A 16,779-nucleotide genomic window follows, 5' to 3' on the forward strand; every position below is an offset into this window, starting at 1 on the left:
AGCACCTGCACTCTTACTACAAAGCCATGCTGTTGTAACACATGCAGAATATGGCTTAGCATCTTGCTGGAACAAATAGGTATATCCCTGAAAAAGATGTCATCTGGATGGCAGCATGTGTTGTTTGAAAACCTATATACATCACTAATGGAGCCTTCACAGATTACATAACATTAATGGCATTTATCAGATGCTCTTATCCAGAGTGACATACAACATACCCAGAGCAGCCTGGGGAGTGGTTGGGGGTTAGGTACCAGTACCTTGTTCAAGGGCACTTCAGCCATTCCTACTGGGCCAGGGAATTGAACTGGCAATGTTTTGGTCTCAAAGTTGCTTCTCTAACCATGCCTTCATGCCATGGGCACTAACACACCCCCATACCATCACAGATGTTGGATTTTTGAACTTTGTGCTGGTAACAATCTGGATGGTCCTTTTCCTCTTTAGCTCAGAGGACACAACATTCATGATTTCCAAAAACAATTTGAAATGTGGTCAGCTCCAGCTTTCTTGTGACCCTGTACAGGATAAGCAGATACAGATAATGGATGGATGGATTTGAAATGTGGACTCATCAGTCCACAGCACACTTTTCCACTTTGAGTCAGTCCATCTCCGATGAGCTCAGGCCCAGAGAATTTGGCCGTGTTTCTGGATGTTGTTGAAATATGGAATTTGCTTTGCATAGTAAATATAGCAACAAACTATGTTTACTGACAAGCTTTCCAAAGTGTTCCTGAGTCCATGTAATAATAGCCTGTATACAATCATTTGAGTTTTTAATGCAGCGCTCCTTGAGGGATCAAAGGTCACAAGCGTTCAATGTTGGATTTTGACCTTGCCTCTTATGTGCAAAGATTTCTCCGAATTCTCAGAATCTTTTGATGATATTATGGATTGTCAGTGGTGAAAATCCTAAGTTCCTTGCAATTATATGTTGAGAAACATTATACTTAAACTATTGGACTATTTGCCCATTCAGTTTTTCACAAATTGGTGAACCTCACCACATCCTTGCTTATGAATGACTGAGCCTTAACAATTACCAATTAACCTGTTTACCTGTAGAATGTTCCAAACAGGTGTTTTTGAGCATTCCATAACTTTCCCAATGTTTTGTTGCCCTGTTCCAACTTTTTTGGAATCAGGGTTGTAAACAAACAGGGTCAAAATCAGAATAGCATGCACTCAGTAGTAAAGGCTTGGTACCAATTAGTGTATTGCTAGAGTTAGTGAGTGTCTGTGAGTGAGTAATATGTGACAGATCAGGTGATATGGCTTGTATTTTGCTATTTGGTCGATGGTTCTGGGGAATGGAGTTTGTGTGTGCAAACAATGCTGATGCAACAATCCCAAAATTATTATATCCATAAATATGTTCTGTATTTACCTACTGCACATCCAGAGAGGATCTGTCTTTAAATTGGTCCTCCTGGGATGACTGTTTTTGACAGGCCACTAAGAGAGTTGACCAAGAAGAGACATTTTCACCAACTGACTGACTTCCTGATCCCCACTGTTGAAAGTCACACAGGATTTCCTCTGGGACTCCATAGTGGCTGCCATAATATTTACTAGCCATGCTAGCACTTCACTGTGTTTGTATGACATCATCTGTCATTCCTTCATCTTCAGTCTTAAACCGGATCAGGATCATAGCAGATCCAGAGCCTATCCCAGGAGCACTGGTTGCAAGGAATGTACTGTATAGTGTTGGCTGTCCATCGTTAGCAATGGTGACTGCTTCATAAGGATGCGCAGAAATGCAGATGGGCCACGAGGCCTGCACCAGAACAACAGAGTCATCCACAGCAGTGGCATGAATGGCCTGGTTGAGCTGCTATAGAATGGTTGGTTTTGTGAGCTCTTGTATGCTATTCTCCTCTCCTAATGAAGTGCCTTGCACAGTAAGGTAAGACAAATGATGTCATGCCCTCATCGTGTTGTCTCTCTGGACCTCCAGACCAGATGCCAAGTGGTGCAAAAAAGTGCCACAGACCTGACAGGTATGGAAGTTGCCCCACAGTGACAACTGACTTGCCGAGTGATGCCATCCGTTGGCCATTTGAGTGGCTTTTCTGCATACCATCTGGTGGTGTGCCATTGACCCTGTTGGGTTCATCTGCCACATTGCACTGAAAAGTACCCTGCTGCCAGCACCTTGTTGGTGATGTACTATTTACCCATAGATGGAACCCAGGTAGGTGCTACCACTCTGGGTCAGAGCAGACCTGGGATCAATAGTGATTAAGGAGTAAATCCACTTTCCCCAATACTCAAGTCCTCCCGGAACTGAGACTCACCACCAGTTGCAGTTTAAAGTCATACCCAGGACTATGGTACTGTATACAATCTGGATGGGATATAATATCTCATAAAGTTTAGTTACTTGTTCATTTTCCTTCTTTTTTTTCCTGGTGGAAAGGTCAAGAAGGGTCAGCCCAGATTTCTCAATCCCAAGCTACAAATACCAGCTCCTCTTGGGGGACCTCCAAATGTTCCAAAACCAACTGTGAGATATAATTTCACCAGCAGCTCATGAGTCTGCCCCAGAATCTCATCTCTGTCCAGTAGAAGTGCCAAGTTTCAAGCCTGTATAAGACTGTGCATCACATGTACCTTTTATAAGGGTCTTTAGGATTGCTCTTTGTCTAAACTCTCCCCTCAGATCTCTTCACCAAGCATGGCCATACTGGGGTCTCACAAAATGACAATTTCAACATCAATTTTTACTTAATGTGAGAGACAACTGAGCATATTTCTACTTTCTCCGCTATGGTCAGATCAAACATGAATACAATTTGCTAGGCAGAAAAGCCAGCTTGTTGAAGAGATGTAAAAAAAAGATCTGCATTTGTTTTTGGTAGCAGTTCCTTTCACTTTTGCACCAACTAGCTTGATAAACTTTCACTTATTAATTTAACTGTGGGTGGTAGAAATGGGCAACTGGACTTGCTTGAAGATTCTTGAAAATGTTTCACCTCTCGTCCGAAAGGCTTCCTCAGTTCTGTCTGACTAATAGGGAGTATCAGATATTTATCCTCTCCTGGATCAGAATCAGAATCAGAATTCTGATGACCAGCTCATCTAAGGTGTCATTGAGGCATCCTGTTGGTGTGGGTCACTGGAGGCTGGGTGTGAACGGCGAGTCATTAGGGTGATCAAAAGATTGCCCGTTAGGGTGATCAATGGCAAGCTGACTCTCTCTCTCCTGTGAGTCACCGAAAACAGCTGGGTCCTGGCGTACACCCAGCCGTCTGGGAAGAGTGTCCAAGACCGCATTGTAGATGGTTGATAAATGATGTCTTAGACCCCCACCTCTGTTCAGTGATGGCCGTTCCAAGTTGACAAAATGGCTTCTTTAACTCCTCGCTCATACCAACGATCCTCTCTGGCTAAAATGCGTACGTTACAATCCTGAAATGAGTGTCCTTTGTTGTTAAGATGAATGTAGACAGCCGAGTCCTGGCCTGAGGAGCTGGGTCGCCTGTGTTGAGCCAAGCGCCTGTATAGCGCTTGTCTTGTTTCCCCAATATATGAGTCCATGCAATCCTCACTGCACCGAACTGCACACACCACGTTGTCCTGTTTGTGTCTGGGTATTCTGTCCCTAGGGTGGACCAGTCCCTGCCTCAGGGTGTTACTGGGTCTGAAATGTACCGGAATGTTGTGTTTGTAGAAGATCCTCCTGAGTTTCTCAGATAGACCAGAAATGTAGGGAATGACAATGTTCTTGCGTTTGTTCCTGTTATCATCCTTGTCAGTTATGTTCCTTTTTATGCTCTTTAGGAAAGCCCAGTTGGGATAACTGCAATTCTGAAGTGCTTTCTTGATATGATTCTGCTCCTTCTCTTTTCCCTCTAATGTAGGAATGTTCTGAGCCCTGTGTTGCAAGGTCCTAATGACCCCCAATTTATGTTCCAGTGGGTGGTGAGAGTCGAAAAGTAGGTACTGGTCTGTGTGTGTGGGTTTCTGGTAGACCTCGATACTAAGGCTTCTGTCTTGTCTAATGTGTACATCACAATCCAAGAAGGCTAGATTATTCCCACTGACATCCTCCTGAGTGAAGTTGATGTTGCTATCCACTGCATTCATGTGTTTTGAGAAAGCTTCCACCTCATGGATTTTGATTTTAACCCAGGTATCATCCACGTATCTAAACCAATGGCTGGGAGCAACTCCTGCAAAAGTGGTCAAAGCTATATGTTCCACTTCCTCCATGTATAAATTGGCCACAATAGGGGACACCGGTGATCCCATGGCACATCCATGCTTCTGTCTGTAGAAACTTTCATTAAACTGGAAATAAGTGGTAGTCAGGCAGAGATCAAGCAGGGTGCAAATCTGATCCGTGGTGAGTTTCGTTCTATCCAGTAAGGAGCTATCCTGAAGGAGTCATTTTCTTACAGATTCGACTGCTTCTGTGGTGGGAATGCAGGTGAACAGAGAAGTGACATCATAGGAAACCATGGTTTCATCTGAATCTAGTTTGCAGTCTGCAACTTTAGTAGCAAAATCTAACGCCAGGACCCAGCTGTTTTCGGTGACTCACAGGAGGACAGAGAAGGCCTCTGCATGCTCTTGCCACAAGGCTTTCGCAGATAGCTTTTCGCAGACAGTTGTAATTTATCGTTGAGCGGGGAGTAATAGGCGTGCGCGATGTTATTCACCGCCACAACGCAAGGGGGTGCGAAGTCGCGAAATCGCTAGGAGTAGTTGGTGGGTGTGGTTAGTGGAGTGTTTATCCTCCGGTTACTTATAATGACTAGAACTGGAGTCATATAGATGTACGTACTTCTTCACTTCCTCGATCAACTGCTCTTCATGCTGTTCCATCTTCGCTCGTGTTTTTAAAAATGGCGGTCATGAAAACAAACCAAACCGGGAAAGTAGGGAAGTGCGTGTACAGCGGATGTAGAGTGGACCAATCAGAGCCCTCTTGTCTGCGACACTGTCTGTGAGGCTGTCTGCGGTGGTCACAATTTTTGGGAGGTGCACGCAGAGCGTCTGCGAAGGGGGGGGGGGGGGGGGTTGCAGACACTATCTGCAAGGACTGGGTTGTCAGCATAAATTGGCCTAGAGAGTCAGCTTGCCATTGATCACCCTAACGGGCGATCCTTTGATCACCCTAATGACTCGTCGTTCACACCCAGCCTCCAGTGACCCACACCAACATGATGCCTCAATGACACCTTAGATGAGCTGGTCATCAGAATTCTGATTCTGATCCAGGAGAGGATAAATATCTGATACTCCCTATTAGTCAGACAGAACTGAGGAAGCCATTCGGATGAGAGGTGAAACGTTTTCAAGAATCTTCAAGCAAGTCCAGTTGCCCATTTCTACCACCCACAGTTTACTATGACCTGGATGATTGAGAATCTTCACAGACACACTCATTAATTAGTGAATCCTGATTTTTTTTTTAATCAGTAGGAAACAAGAGATCTCTGTGCTGTTGACCATTCATGCCGTTAGCATGGAACCACTGATACATGCTAGCATTTTTTTTTTTGTAGTAAACATCCATTTTTTCTTCTTTTCCTTCTCTGTCTGCGAGGATTTTCTTGTTGGCACCTTTGCAATTGGATAAAAAACTAAAATCCTGTCATGATTCAAAAGTAAAAATTTCACTTTGGAAACCTGGCCTCATGAGTAGGGTCAGGGATGCATGCTTTCAGGCAAACATATTCACTCGTTTCCGTGTAATAATAACCTTCAGAATAGAGCCATGCAGTTTGAGCTACAGCACTCAGAGGCTCTTGTGATTATTATACACTCATCAGCCACTTTAATAGGAACTTGGGAGAGGAACCCAATGTGTTCTTCTGCTGTTGCATGCTGAGATGCTTTTCTGCTCACCATGATTGTAAAGAGTGATTATATGAGTTACTATACCCTTCCTGGCAAAAAAGCTCAAACCAATCTGGGCATTTTCCTCTGAGCTGTCTTATCAACAAGGCATTTGTTTCCACCCACAGAAGTGTCACTCAACTTAGTGGTTTTTTTTGTTTGTTTTTCACACTATTCTGTGTAAACTCTAGAGACTGTTGCGTGTAAAAAAAAAAACCCAGGAGATCAGTAGTTTCTGAAATACTCAAACCAGTCCATCTGGCTCAAATCAAAACCCATGCTACAGTGAAAGAAAGTCACACTTTGAGATCACAATTTTTCCCATTCTGATGTTTGAACATTGTGAACATTAACTGAAGCTATTGATTTGTATCTGTATGATTTGATGTACTGTGCTGCTGTCAAGGCTGATTAGAGAACTGCATAAAACATATGCATATGGACAGTCGAAAGTCGCACTTGGAAGATGGCTCTGGACACTTACAGTAATACATTTATATTTGAGGACAACAGTTGACTTGCTTGTCCGCGTGGGTTTCCTCCGGGTGCTCCGGTTTCCCCCACAGTCCAAAGACATGCAGGTTAGGTTAACTGGTGACTCTAAATTGACCGTAGGTGTGAATGTGAGTGTGAATGGTTGTCTGTGTCTATGTGTCAGCCCTGTGATGACCTGGCGACTTGTGATGACCTGGCGACTTGTCCAGGGTGTACCCCGCCTTTCGCCCATAGTCAGCTGGGATAGGCTCCAGCTTGCCTGCGACCCTGTAGAAGGATAAAGCGGCTAGAGATAATGAGATGAGATGAGATGAGTTGACTTGCTAACTTTAGGACTGGAGCTGTCATGAATAGTTTTGCACTGAAGTTTTCATCAATGAACAGTTGATAACTTCTACAAAACAGACTTCATGTTAAAGCTATAATGATTTCCCTGTTTTCAAAGTTATACTTTGTGGCTATATAGGACACTGTTATAGAAGTGAGTTATTTACCGTATAATCACACTATCTGTTATCACCCAGATGAGGATGGGTTCCCTTTTGAGTCTGGTTCCTCTAAAGGTTTTTCCTCATGTCATCTGAGGGAGTTTTTCCTCACCACAGTCACCACAGGCTTGCTCATTGAGGATAAAATTAGCTCATGTTTAAAGTCTTTAATTTTCTGTAAAGCTGCTTTGCGACAAGGTCTGTTGTTAAAAGGGTTACACAAATAAACTTGATTTGACTTAAAACAGCAGGTGGATGGGTGTTCCTAATAAAGTGGCCAGCTGAAGAAGCATGAGAAAGAAAATAAGAAAAATGTGTCAAAACTTTTGCAGATGTTAATCTGCAATTCATTTTCAATTCATAATCAATTTAATTCATTATTGAAAGTGTTGTATGTATCGTCAATTTTAGACCTAGTGACTATCCAGGCCAGTCAGGTTAAATGTGACAGCACATCATTGACCTTGATTTCTATTCCGGTAAAGATTTCCGTCATGTCCTTGAGCAAAGCATTTAATTTTAAGAACAGTATCTGCAGCACCAAGGTATCAAGCTTACTCCTCATCAATCAATACAGCCTTTGAGGAAGGGAAATGAGCACTCAACATCCCTGCCCTGAAATAATGGACCTTTCATGAAGCATAATGCAATATGCTTTAAATCCAGCCCTTCAGGACCATGAAACTGCACAATGCAATGCTTTATCATCACTAACTCCTGGTAGAACATTAATTCATTATCACATAACCTGGATTTGGACAGCTCTGCTCTAGAGAGTTCATCTACAGTTTAAAGAACCCAAGGAAAATCATTCCAGATCCTATACTAAGAACAATCAGTGCAAGGCAGGAATACACCCTGGATGGGTTGTCAGGTCATTGCACAGCACCCACATTGATTCATCCTGAGTGGAAATTTAGTGTTGCCAACCTTCTTGCTTTTTGAGAGGTGGAAAGTCACTAGAGAGCTCATACAGTCACAGTGAGAACATGTGAAACTCAGGACTGAAGAGGAGCTGTGGGCTATCAACACTTCTTTCTGAGACATTGTGCTGCCCAAAAAGGGCTTTAATTGAGTTCTATGTGATGGCTAGTTAGATAGTTACTGTTTTTGGTGCATACAAGTTTCAAACTGCTCAGAAAATGAATGTGCATAAATGTCTGAATGTGCAAAGACACAAAGAATGACAGAGTCAGTGCAGACAGGTCATGGAGAAGGCTCAGTCCGTGGGTTGTGTGTGTATTCGTGAGATGAAATAAGTGAAAGCGAGAAAGTAAGTCTGTGAGAGAAACAGACAGAGAAATGAGGGAGGGTAACAACAGAAGGTGGGAAAGTGAGAATGAGAAAAGATGAAAGAGAATTAAAGGTTAAAAAAGGAAAGAAAACCGAGACAGGAAATTGAGAAGACCGGGAGTCAGAATGCAGGAAGTGTAACAGTGCCCCCTAGTGATGCAATTACACATGGCCACACATTGATCCCATAGTCATGTATGCTGCATTGACATCTTTGCCAATTTACCACCTTCATATCTCATAATACAAGCATGGAAAAAGTATGGAGTAGGAAACATGAAGAGATGTGCATGCTGGGAATGAGATGAGTCTGTAGCACTTCACGGACATTGATCACTGGGCCACTGAACAAGAACAGACTGAACTCAGTTCTTGATTTTCTGCCTTTCATGTTTAATATTTAGCTCAGGTATCCAGGTATCTTGGGTACAGCTGTAGTTGTATCATGGTGTAGAATGCAAAGTACACAGTACTAAAGTTCTGAATAAATCAGCTATGTCTCAAATCACATACAATTTTGAGTATGCACATACTTACATGGAGTCAGGGCTGGATTTGACAGAGAATGTGAAGCAAAGGAAATAGCCAAATCATCTACCCTATAAAATTATTTTGCCAGCTATGAAACTAAACTCAACCAGAACGTCAAGGACATACCGGTAGGAGCTCAACTGGCCTGCCATCAAAACAACCATGACAACCAAAACATCAAACAGAACTGAAATGTGACAATGTGAGACAGGACCAACCTCCACGACAAACAGAAAAATCAACAAAGGATTAATTTTGTTCCCCAAGGAAAGATTGACCTAAAACATCGATCAGAACTGAATTCACATGATAAATGAGAGAGGAGATACAGTTCTAGTCAGAAGAAAATATGTGTTAAGTTGACCTAATGACTAATCTGTTACCAAAAAATAAAGACAATACAATGATCAAGTGTTGTGCAGAAGGTCAAATTCTTTCAATAAAACAATCAGACCTGAAATCCATTGAGAACTGGGGGAGGAGATATGATTTAATTGAAAATAAACAAAGTTGTAAATAAAATTGTAAACAAATTGTTTACAAGAAAGTCAACAAACAAAAGACCAAGTTTTGTTCCCCGAGGGAAGATCTACCCAAAACATCGATCACAACTGAAATCAGGTGAGAAATGAGAGAGATAAAATTCTAATGAGAAGTCCCAAAACTCATTAAGATGATCTAATTAGGAGTGTGTTAGCAAATATTTGACACTACAATGACCAAGTGTTGTGCAGAATGACTAGTTCTTTCAAATGAAACAATCAGAACTGAAATCCATTGAGAACTGAGGGAGGAGATATGATTTAACTGAAAATAAACAAAGTGGGAAACAAATTGTTTACAACAAAAAAATCAAGAAACAAATGACCAAGTTTTGTTCCTCAAGGTAAGATCTACCCAGAACATTGATCAGAACTGGAATCGGATGACAAATGAGAGAGGTGATACAATTCTAGTGAGAGGCCTGAAAAAATTTGTTAATTTTGCCTAAGTAGTAACTTCATCTCATCTCATCTCATTATCTGTAGCCGCTTTATCCTGTTCTACAGGGTCGCAGGCAAGCTGGAGCCTATCCCAGCTGACTACGGGCGAAAGGCAGGGTACACCCTGGACAAGTCGCCAGATCATCACAGGGCTGACACATAGACACAGACAACCATTCACACTCACATTCACACCTACGGTCAATTTAGAGTCACCAGTTAACCTAACCTGCATGTCTTTGGACTGTGGGGGAAACCGGAGCACCCGGAGGAAACCCACGCGGACACGGGGAGAACATGCAAACTCCACACAGAAAGACCCTCGCCAGCCACGGGGCTCAAACCCGGACCTTCTTGCTGTGAGGCGACAGCGCTAACCACTACACCACCGTGCCTAAGTAGTAACTTGTTATCAAAAATTTTGACAAAACAACGATCAACTTTTGTGTGGAGTGATGAGTTCTTTCAAACAAAACAATCGGAACAGAAATCCATGGAGACTTGACAGAGGAGAGACGATTTAACTGAATTGTGGATGATGGACGGACAACAGACACTATGCCATTGCAATAACTCATCAGCCTTATGGACAGATCAGCTAATAAACTGTATGCATTTTAACATCAATTGTCTTTGGTACATTACAGTCAATGTTTGATTTTTACCTTTTTACCTTTTCTCCCTCCCCTTCACTCTGTCTGTCCCTCTGAGTTACATGTCAATCCTGAGACCGAGATGCTGACCTCTTCAGCTCCTTGGACCTGCCTGATCCATCCTGATGCCCTATGTCTGGCTCGAGTCTCATCATATAGCTCCTGTGGAGGACGGCCCCATATGGACCACAATTGGAAGATGCTCTGGACACTGACAGTCATGCATTTATGGCTGAAGACTTAACTTGCTAACTTTAGGACTGCAGTTGTCATGAACAGTTTTGCACTCAAGTTCCCATCAATGAACAGTTTATAACTTCAACAAAACAGACTTCATATTAAAACTATAATGAATTTCCTGGTTACACAGTTATACTTTGTGGCTATATAGGACACTGTTATAGAAGCAAGTTATTTATAATCACTTGTCTGTTATCACCCAAATGAGGATGGGTTCCCTTTTGAGTCTGGTTCCTTTCGAGGTTTCTTCCTCATGTCATCTGGGGGAGTTTTTCCTTGCCACCGTCACCACAGGCTTGCTCATTGGGGATAGATTAGGGACAAATTAGTTCATGTTTAAAGTCTTTAATTTTCTGTAAAGCTGCTTTGCGACAATGTCTATTGTTAAAAGTGCCATAAAAATAAACTTGATGACTTGAGTTTTACCAACATCCCAAAAGTACAGTATGTTCTTCTGTTTTGATCTTTGAGACATTTCAACACTCGTTTGAGGTTCTAAATGAATTCAGTTGAATGTACTGTATATAATTCACATAATGGATGTGATGTTGTGAAATTCTCGATTATCATGACCAATATTGTGCATGAACAGGCTAAATAAACACTGTTCATTTAACATGCTCGTATATTAGGAGAACGATGAACTTAACGAATCATTTTGCAACCAATGAACATGAACATGAGTGAATGATGCTGACACACCAGATGTAGGGATAAGAGGCAAATTGAACTTTCATATTGTGGTATGAAATATGATGCATTACGATGTCTCAGGATTGTGCCTTAGAAAATTATTATGTGACCATCTCCATCTCGAGTTTCTCACACACTCCCCCAGTGCTGTCTGACACCGATGCGCTCCAGTGCGTTGGTCGTGACACTACTGATTTGTTTATATCAATAAAGTAGATCAACTCCAAGAGCTTTCTAATGGAATGTGATGCTAATGTGGTCTACTGAAATTTGATATTTTAAATGCTGATCAAAAATTTCACTTTGGATTCAGAGCAGCTCATTAAAAAAAAATTTGAAGAAATGAATGTCAACTCGTTAATTTTTGGGACTGTGAACTTGGTTCAAAAATTCAAAATAGTGAACTATGAACAAGTTTGTTTTAATCAGTATGAATTGAGCTGTGTGAACTTGCACAACACTGGTCATGATATTTGGATGGTGTTGTTAATTACATGGAGAAGTGTTGGACTGCATCAGATCCAAACAAATGTTTGTGTCTTTAGAATGTATATAAATTACCTGAATTATCTCATCTCATCTCATTATCTCTAGCCGCTTTATCCTTCTACAGGGTCGCAGGCAAGCTGGAGCCTATCCCAGCTGACTATGGGCGAAAGGCGGGGTACACCCTGGACAAGTCGCCAGGTCATCACAGGGCTGACACATAGACACAGACAACCATTCACACTCACATTCACACCTACGGTCAATTTAGAGTCACCATTTAACCTAACCTGCATGTCTTTGGACTGTGGGGGAAACCAGAGCACCCGGAGGAAACCCACGCGGACACAGGGAGAACATGCAAACTCCGCACAGAAAGGCCCTCGCCGGCCCCGGGGCTCGAACCCAGGACCTTCTTGCTGTGAGGTGACAGCGCTAACCACTACACCACCGTGCCGCCTACCTGAATTATATTTCAGGCATTTAGCAGATGCTCTTTTCCAGAGATAAGAGCAATTGGGGGTTAGGTGCCTTGCTCAAGGGCACTTCAACCATTTCTGTTGGTCCAGGGAATCAAACCAGCAACCTTTTGATCCCAAAGCTGCTTTGCTAACCTTTAGGCCATGGCTTCCCCCATTTGGTGGCATGGTGTTGCAGTGGTTAGCCTCTGGTTCGGAGTTCAAACCCTGCGGCTGATGGGGGGGGGGGCTTTCTGTGTGTACTGCAAAAAATTGAAAACTGAATTTGAGGAGAAAATTACTTAATACCAATGAAATTATCTTGCTGCATGGACAGATATTTTTTACTTCATAAGATATTTTAGAATAAGTTGGTTGCCATCTACTGTAGAACTAGGTTTAATAATCTCAGAATTGATGTCTTGTATTCTTGTAATAGGAAATGCTAAATCGTTTCAACTATTTTCAAGATATTTTCACTTGCTAAGATATCATTTTTTTGCAGCGTGGAATTTGCATATTCTCCCCATGCTTGCATGGGGTTCCTTCGGGCGCTCTGGTTTGCCCCACAGTTCAAAGACATGCAGATTTGATAAAATACCCAGCCACTGGGGTTGCAAAAGCCAGTGCATACTTAGTGCCAGTCCCAAGCCCAGAAAGATTGGGGAGGCTTGCATCAGGAAGGGCATCTGGTGTAAAAACTTTCATTATCTCATTATCTCTAGCCGCTTTATCCTTCTACAGGGTCGCAGGCAAGCTGGAGCCTATCCCAGCTGACTACGGGCGAAAGGCGGGGTACACCCTGGACAAGTCGCCAGGTCATCACAGGGCTGACACATAGACACAGACAACCATTCACACTCACATTCACACCTACGGTCAATTTAGAGTCGCCAGTTAACCTAACCTGCATGTCTTTGGACTGTGGGGGAAACCGGAGCACCCGGAGGAAACCCACGCGGACACGGGGAGAACATGCAAACTCCACACAGAAAGGCCCTCGCCGGCCCCGGGGCTCGAACCCAGGACCTTCTTGCTGTGAGGCGACAGCGCTAACCACTACACCACCGTGCCGCCCGTGTAAAAACTTATGCCAAATCAAATATGCAAACCAGGATGATCCACTGTGGTGACCCCTAATAGGAGCAGCCAAAAGAAGACCTGAATTAACCCATTCCACACACTTCAATTTAGCTCCTGATTCAAATTTCATAAACTATAGAGCCAGCTTTCAGAGATCCTAGCCTAGTTAATTGTCTCCATCATACATGGAGTTGTCTTTAGCTAATAAACAGCCTGAGGTCTCACCACATGATATGTGACAGGAACTGACCTTATGAATACTTAATGTTCTGCCAATATAATCCTTGCAAGTAGTGAAATTATAGTGCTTGCCCTTGATAGTGAGGGAATGTTTTTGATCTTTTTTAAGTAGTGTCTCTTTGAAAAGATGTATGAAAATATAACAGCCAAAATCTGAAAGTTTGGAAAGACATATTCAAACTATATATATATATATATATATATATATATATATATATATATATATATTTCAGCACCAGATTCATTCAGAGAAAGATATCATGTAGAGTCCTCCTGCCCAAGTGGTGCAATCCTTGGCCAGTCTGGGGTGCCATATAATTATGCTTTTGACCAAGTAGTTGTGATTAATCATTGAAATATTCAAGCTGTGGTCATGCCTTTACTATCTTTTTCATTATTAATGATAAGCTGTATAAGAGTAAGCTGGAACATTCGATCAGGAGAACATGTGATGAAATCTTTGGTTGCAAAATGTCACATGGAAATGCTTAAAATCTGTGTGACCCCAGAGTCAGGAAGGAGAAAAAACACTCCAACAGTTTGTCTTATCACTCTTATTGAAGATTCCTATGAAAAGAATTGGTGTGGATCTTGTTGGGCCCAGGCAGCACATGGGTATCATTTGATTGCTTGGACAATATAAGGTGATAACTTCAGACGGGGCGGCATGGTGGTATAGTGGTTAGCGCGGTCACCTCACAGCAAGAAGATCCGGGTTCAAGCCCTGTGGCCGATGAGGGCCTTTTTGTGTGGAGTTTGCATGTTGTCCACGTGGGTGTGCTCCGGTTTCCCCCACAGTCCAAAGACATGCAGGTTAGGTTAACTGGTGACTCTAAATTGACCGTGAGTGTGAATGGTTGTCTGTGTCTATGTGTCAGCCCTGTGATGACCTGGCGACTTGTCCAGGGTGTACCCTGCCTTTCTCCCGTAGTCAGCTGGGATAGGCTCCAGCTTGCCTGTGACCCTGTAGAACAGGATAAAGTGGCTAGAGAAATTAGATGAGATGAGAACTTCAGACAGTCTCTGATCTACTGAGTTCAGAGGCTGCAAAAGATCCTAACTAATCATATTTGTCTTGTATACTTTCCAAACTTTACAAATTGCTGGGAGTTTCTCTTTTTTCTTTCATATATCATCACATGGCCAACTCAGTGTTGTGCAGCCACGCCCTCATCTCTGGTCCTAAGTCAAGAGGCCAGCTTCTGAGGGTGGGCTGTATAGGGGGCAGCCGATGATTATGTGCTCGGCAGTCTGTTCAGTTCGCCACACTTGTATGCCACACTGTCCGATAGGCCTCACTTCTTCAGAGATGACTTGAAATGGCTGACCCCAGTGCATAGATGGTTCAGCGAGGTCCACAGGTGGCATGGCAGGTCTTCTCCTTTTACACTGCTTCCTGGGTCCCTGATGTATCGTTGAATGTGGGAGGGCCCAGCCATCTCCCACGTCTGTTTCCAGGATTCTGCCAGGCGTCTCTAGACAAGTCCTCAGGGATAGACTGTAGCATCTCTTGTGCTGCCTTGTTGTAGGGATGGCAAGACTTGAGCCTGCCTGGTGGAGCCGGTGTTATTGTGGCTTTGTGCAGGATGTGCCAGTCGTACTTCTGGGCTTTTCTTGCCAGGGTGAGGGTAGCTGCATCCTGTCGGAGACTGGCTGGGGCAATTCCAGCAAGGACTGGCAGGTGGGACACAGGGGTGGGTTTCAGACAACCAGTTACTCTCCGGAGGGCACTGTTGATGGCAGTATCTACCTTATTCACATGTGGGCTTCTGCTCCAGGCAGGGGCACAGTATCTGGCTATGGGTAGGACAAGGGCTTGCGTGGATATGCAAAGGGTCTGGGGGGAAGCTCCCCAAGTCAAACCCACCAGACGACAGATGAGCGAGACCCTTGCTGTTACCTTGGCCTTCAGTTCATCCAGGTGTTGCTTATAGGACAGTGTCCGATCCAAGCGTACACCTTGGGGTCTTGCAGGAACTCCAGGCGGTTGTTGCCAACATACACATCCAGTTCCCTTCTTGCTTCCCAATTGTTGAGATGGTATACTGCAGACACTGTCTTGCCCACACTGAGCTGAAGGTGCCACTTCTAGAGGTAGGATGCTCATGTCTCGGTTGAGACCATCTTCCATCACCTTCCAAGTTGGGCGTCGAAGCATGATGGCCAAATCATCCGCATAGCCATACTTGGTAGATATTATATCTGGCAGGTTGTGAATGTTGATGTTGAACAACATTGGTGAAAGGACAGAGCCTTGTGGGACACCGTTCTTCAGCCTTCGGAGCCTGCTGGTCTGGCCATCGCTGGTCTGTAGGATAAAGCTACAGTTCGATAGCATCTCCATGATGAACCTCACCATGTGCCGGTCCGGGATTGACCTCAACAGTTTTAAATGTAGTCCACGGTGCCACACGGTATCATAGGCAGCTGTCAGGTCCAGGAATACTACTCCAGCTTTCTTGTTATCCTGAAAGCTGTCTGCGATGTCCTGAGTGAGTAGGGTTACCTGATCCACTGTTGACCTGCCTCGGCGGAAGCCGGCTTGTTCCGGTGGGAGTTGTGGGTCCACCACTGGCTCAATGCGGCTGTGAATCAGCCTCTCCAGGATCTTATATGGGACACAGAGCAGAGAGATGGGCCTGTAGGACTTCGGATCTTCAGCAGGTTTATTCGGCTTTGGCAAGGCTATGATGGAAGCACGGCGCTAGGTCTTTGGAAGCTTGGACCTCTGGAAGCATGCTGAGAAGAATGAGCATAGCCAGCAAGATGTTCTTTCATTTTGGTGTATGACAAACTCTGGGTGGATATTGTCTCGACCTAGTGACTTGTCCGCCTTCAGTTTTTTAAGTGCTGCACTTGGTTCGGCTGCTGTGAAGCCTCCTGAGAGGTTGACATCGATGCTGGCTGCCCTGGAGAGAGATGATACCTCACACGAGATCAGTCGTGTGAAGTTTTTGTCTGCATCTGGGTAGCGGCCATTTTTCAGGAGCTGGGAAGCAATAGCATCTGCTGTTACTTGACACCTGCGGGGTATTGGTTTTCTCCCTGAGAGCAGGTTGATGGTCTGCCATGCCTTCTGGCTAGAGTGCATGAAGTCAATAGATTCCACTACTTCAGTCCACCTAGTCCTTCAGGTGTCGTTCAGCTTCTGCAGTAAGGTTGTTGCTGTTGTGTCCATTTCTTCCCTGGAGTTCGCCTGCTGGTGTTGACGCAGCAGGCAGCTGCACTCCTCATCCCAGCCCGGGATGTAGTTCTTGTTGTAGCCACGTGGGATGTTGTG

Source organism: Neoarius graeffei, chromosome 2 (assembly GCF_027579695.1).
Source record: "Neoarius graeffei isolate fNeoGra1 chromosome 2, fNeoGra1.pri, whole genome shotgun sequence".
Lineage (NCBI taxonomy): Eukaryota > Metazoa > Chordata > Actinopteri > Siluriformes > Ariidae > Neoarius > Neoarius graeffei.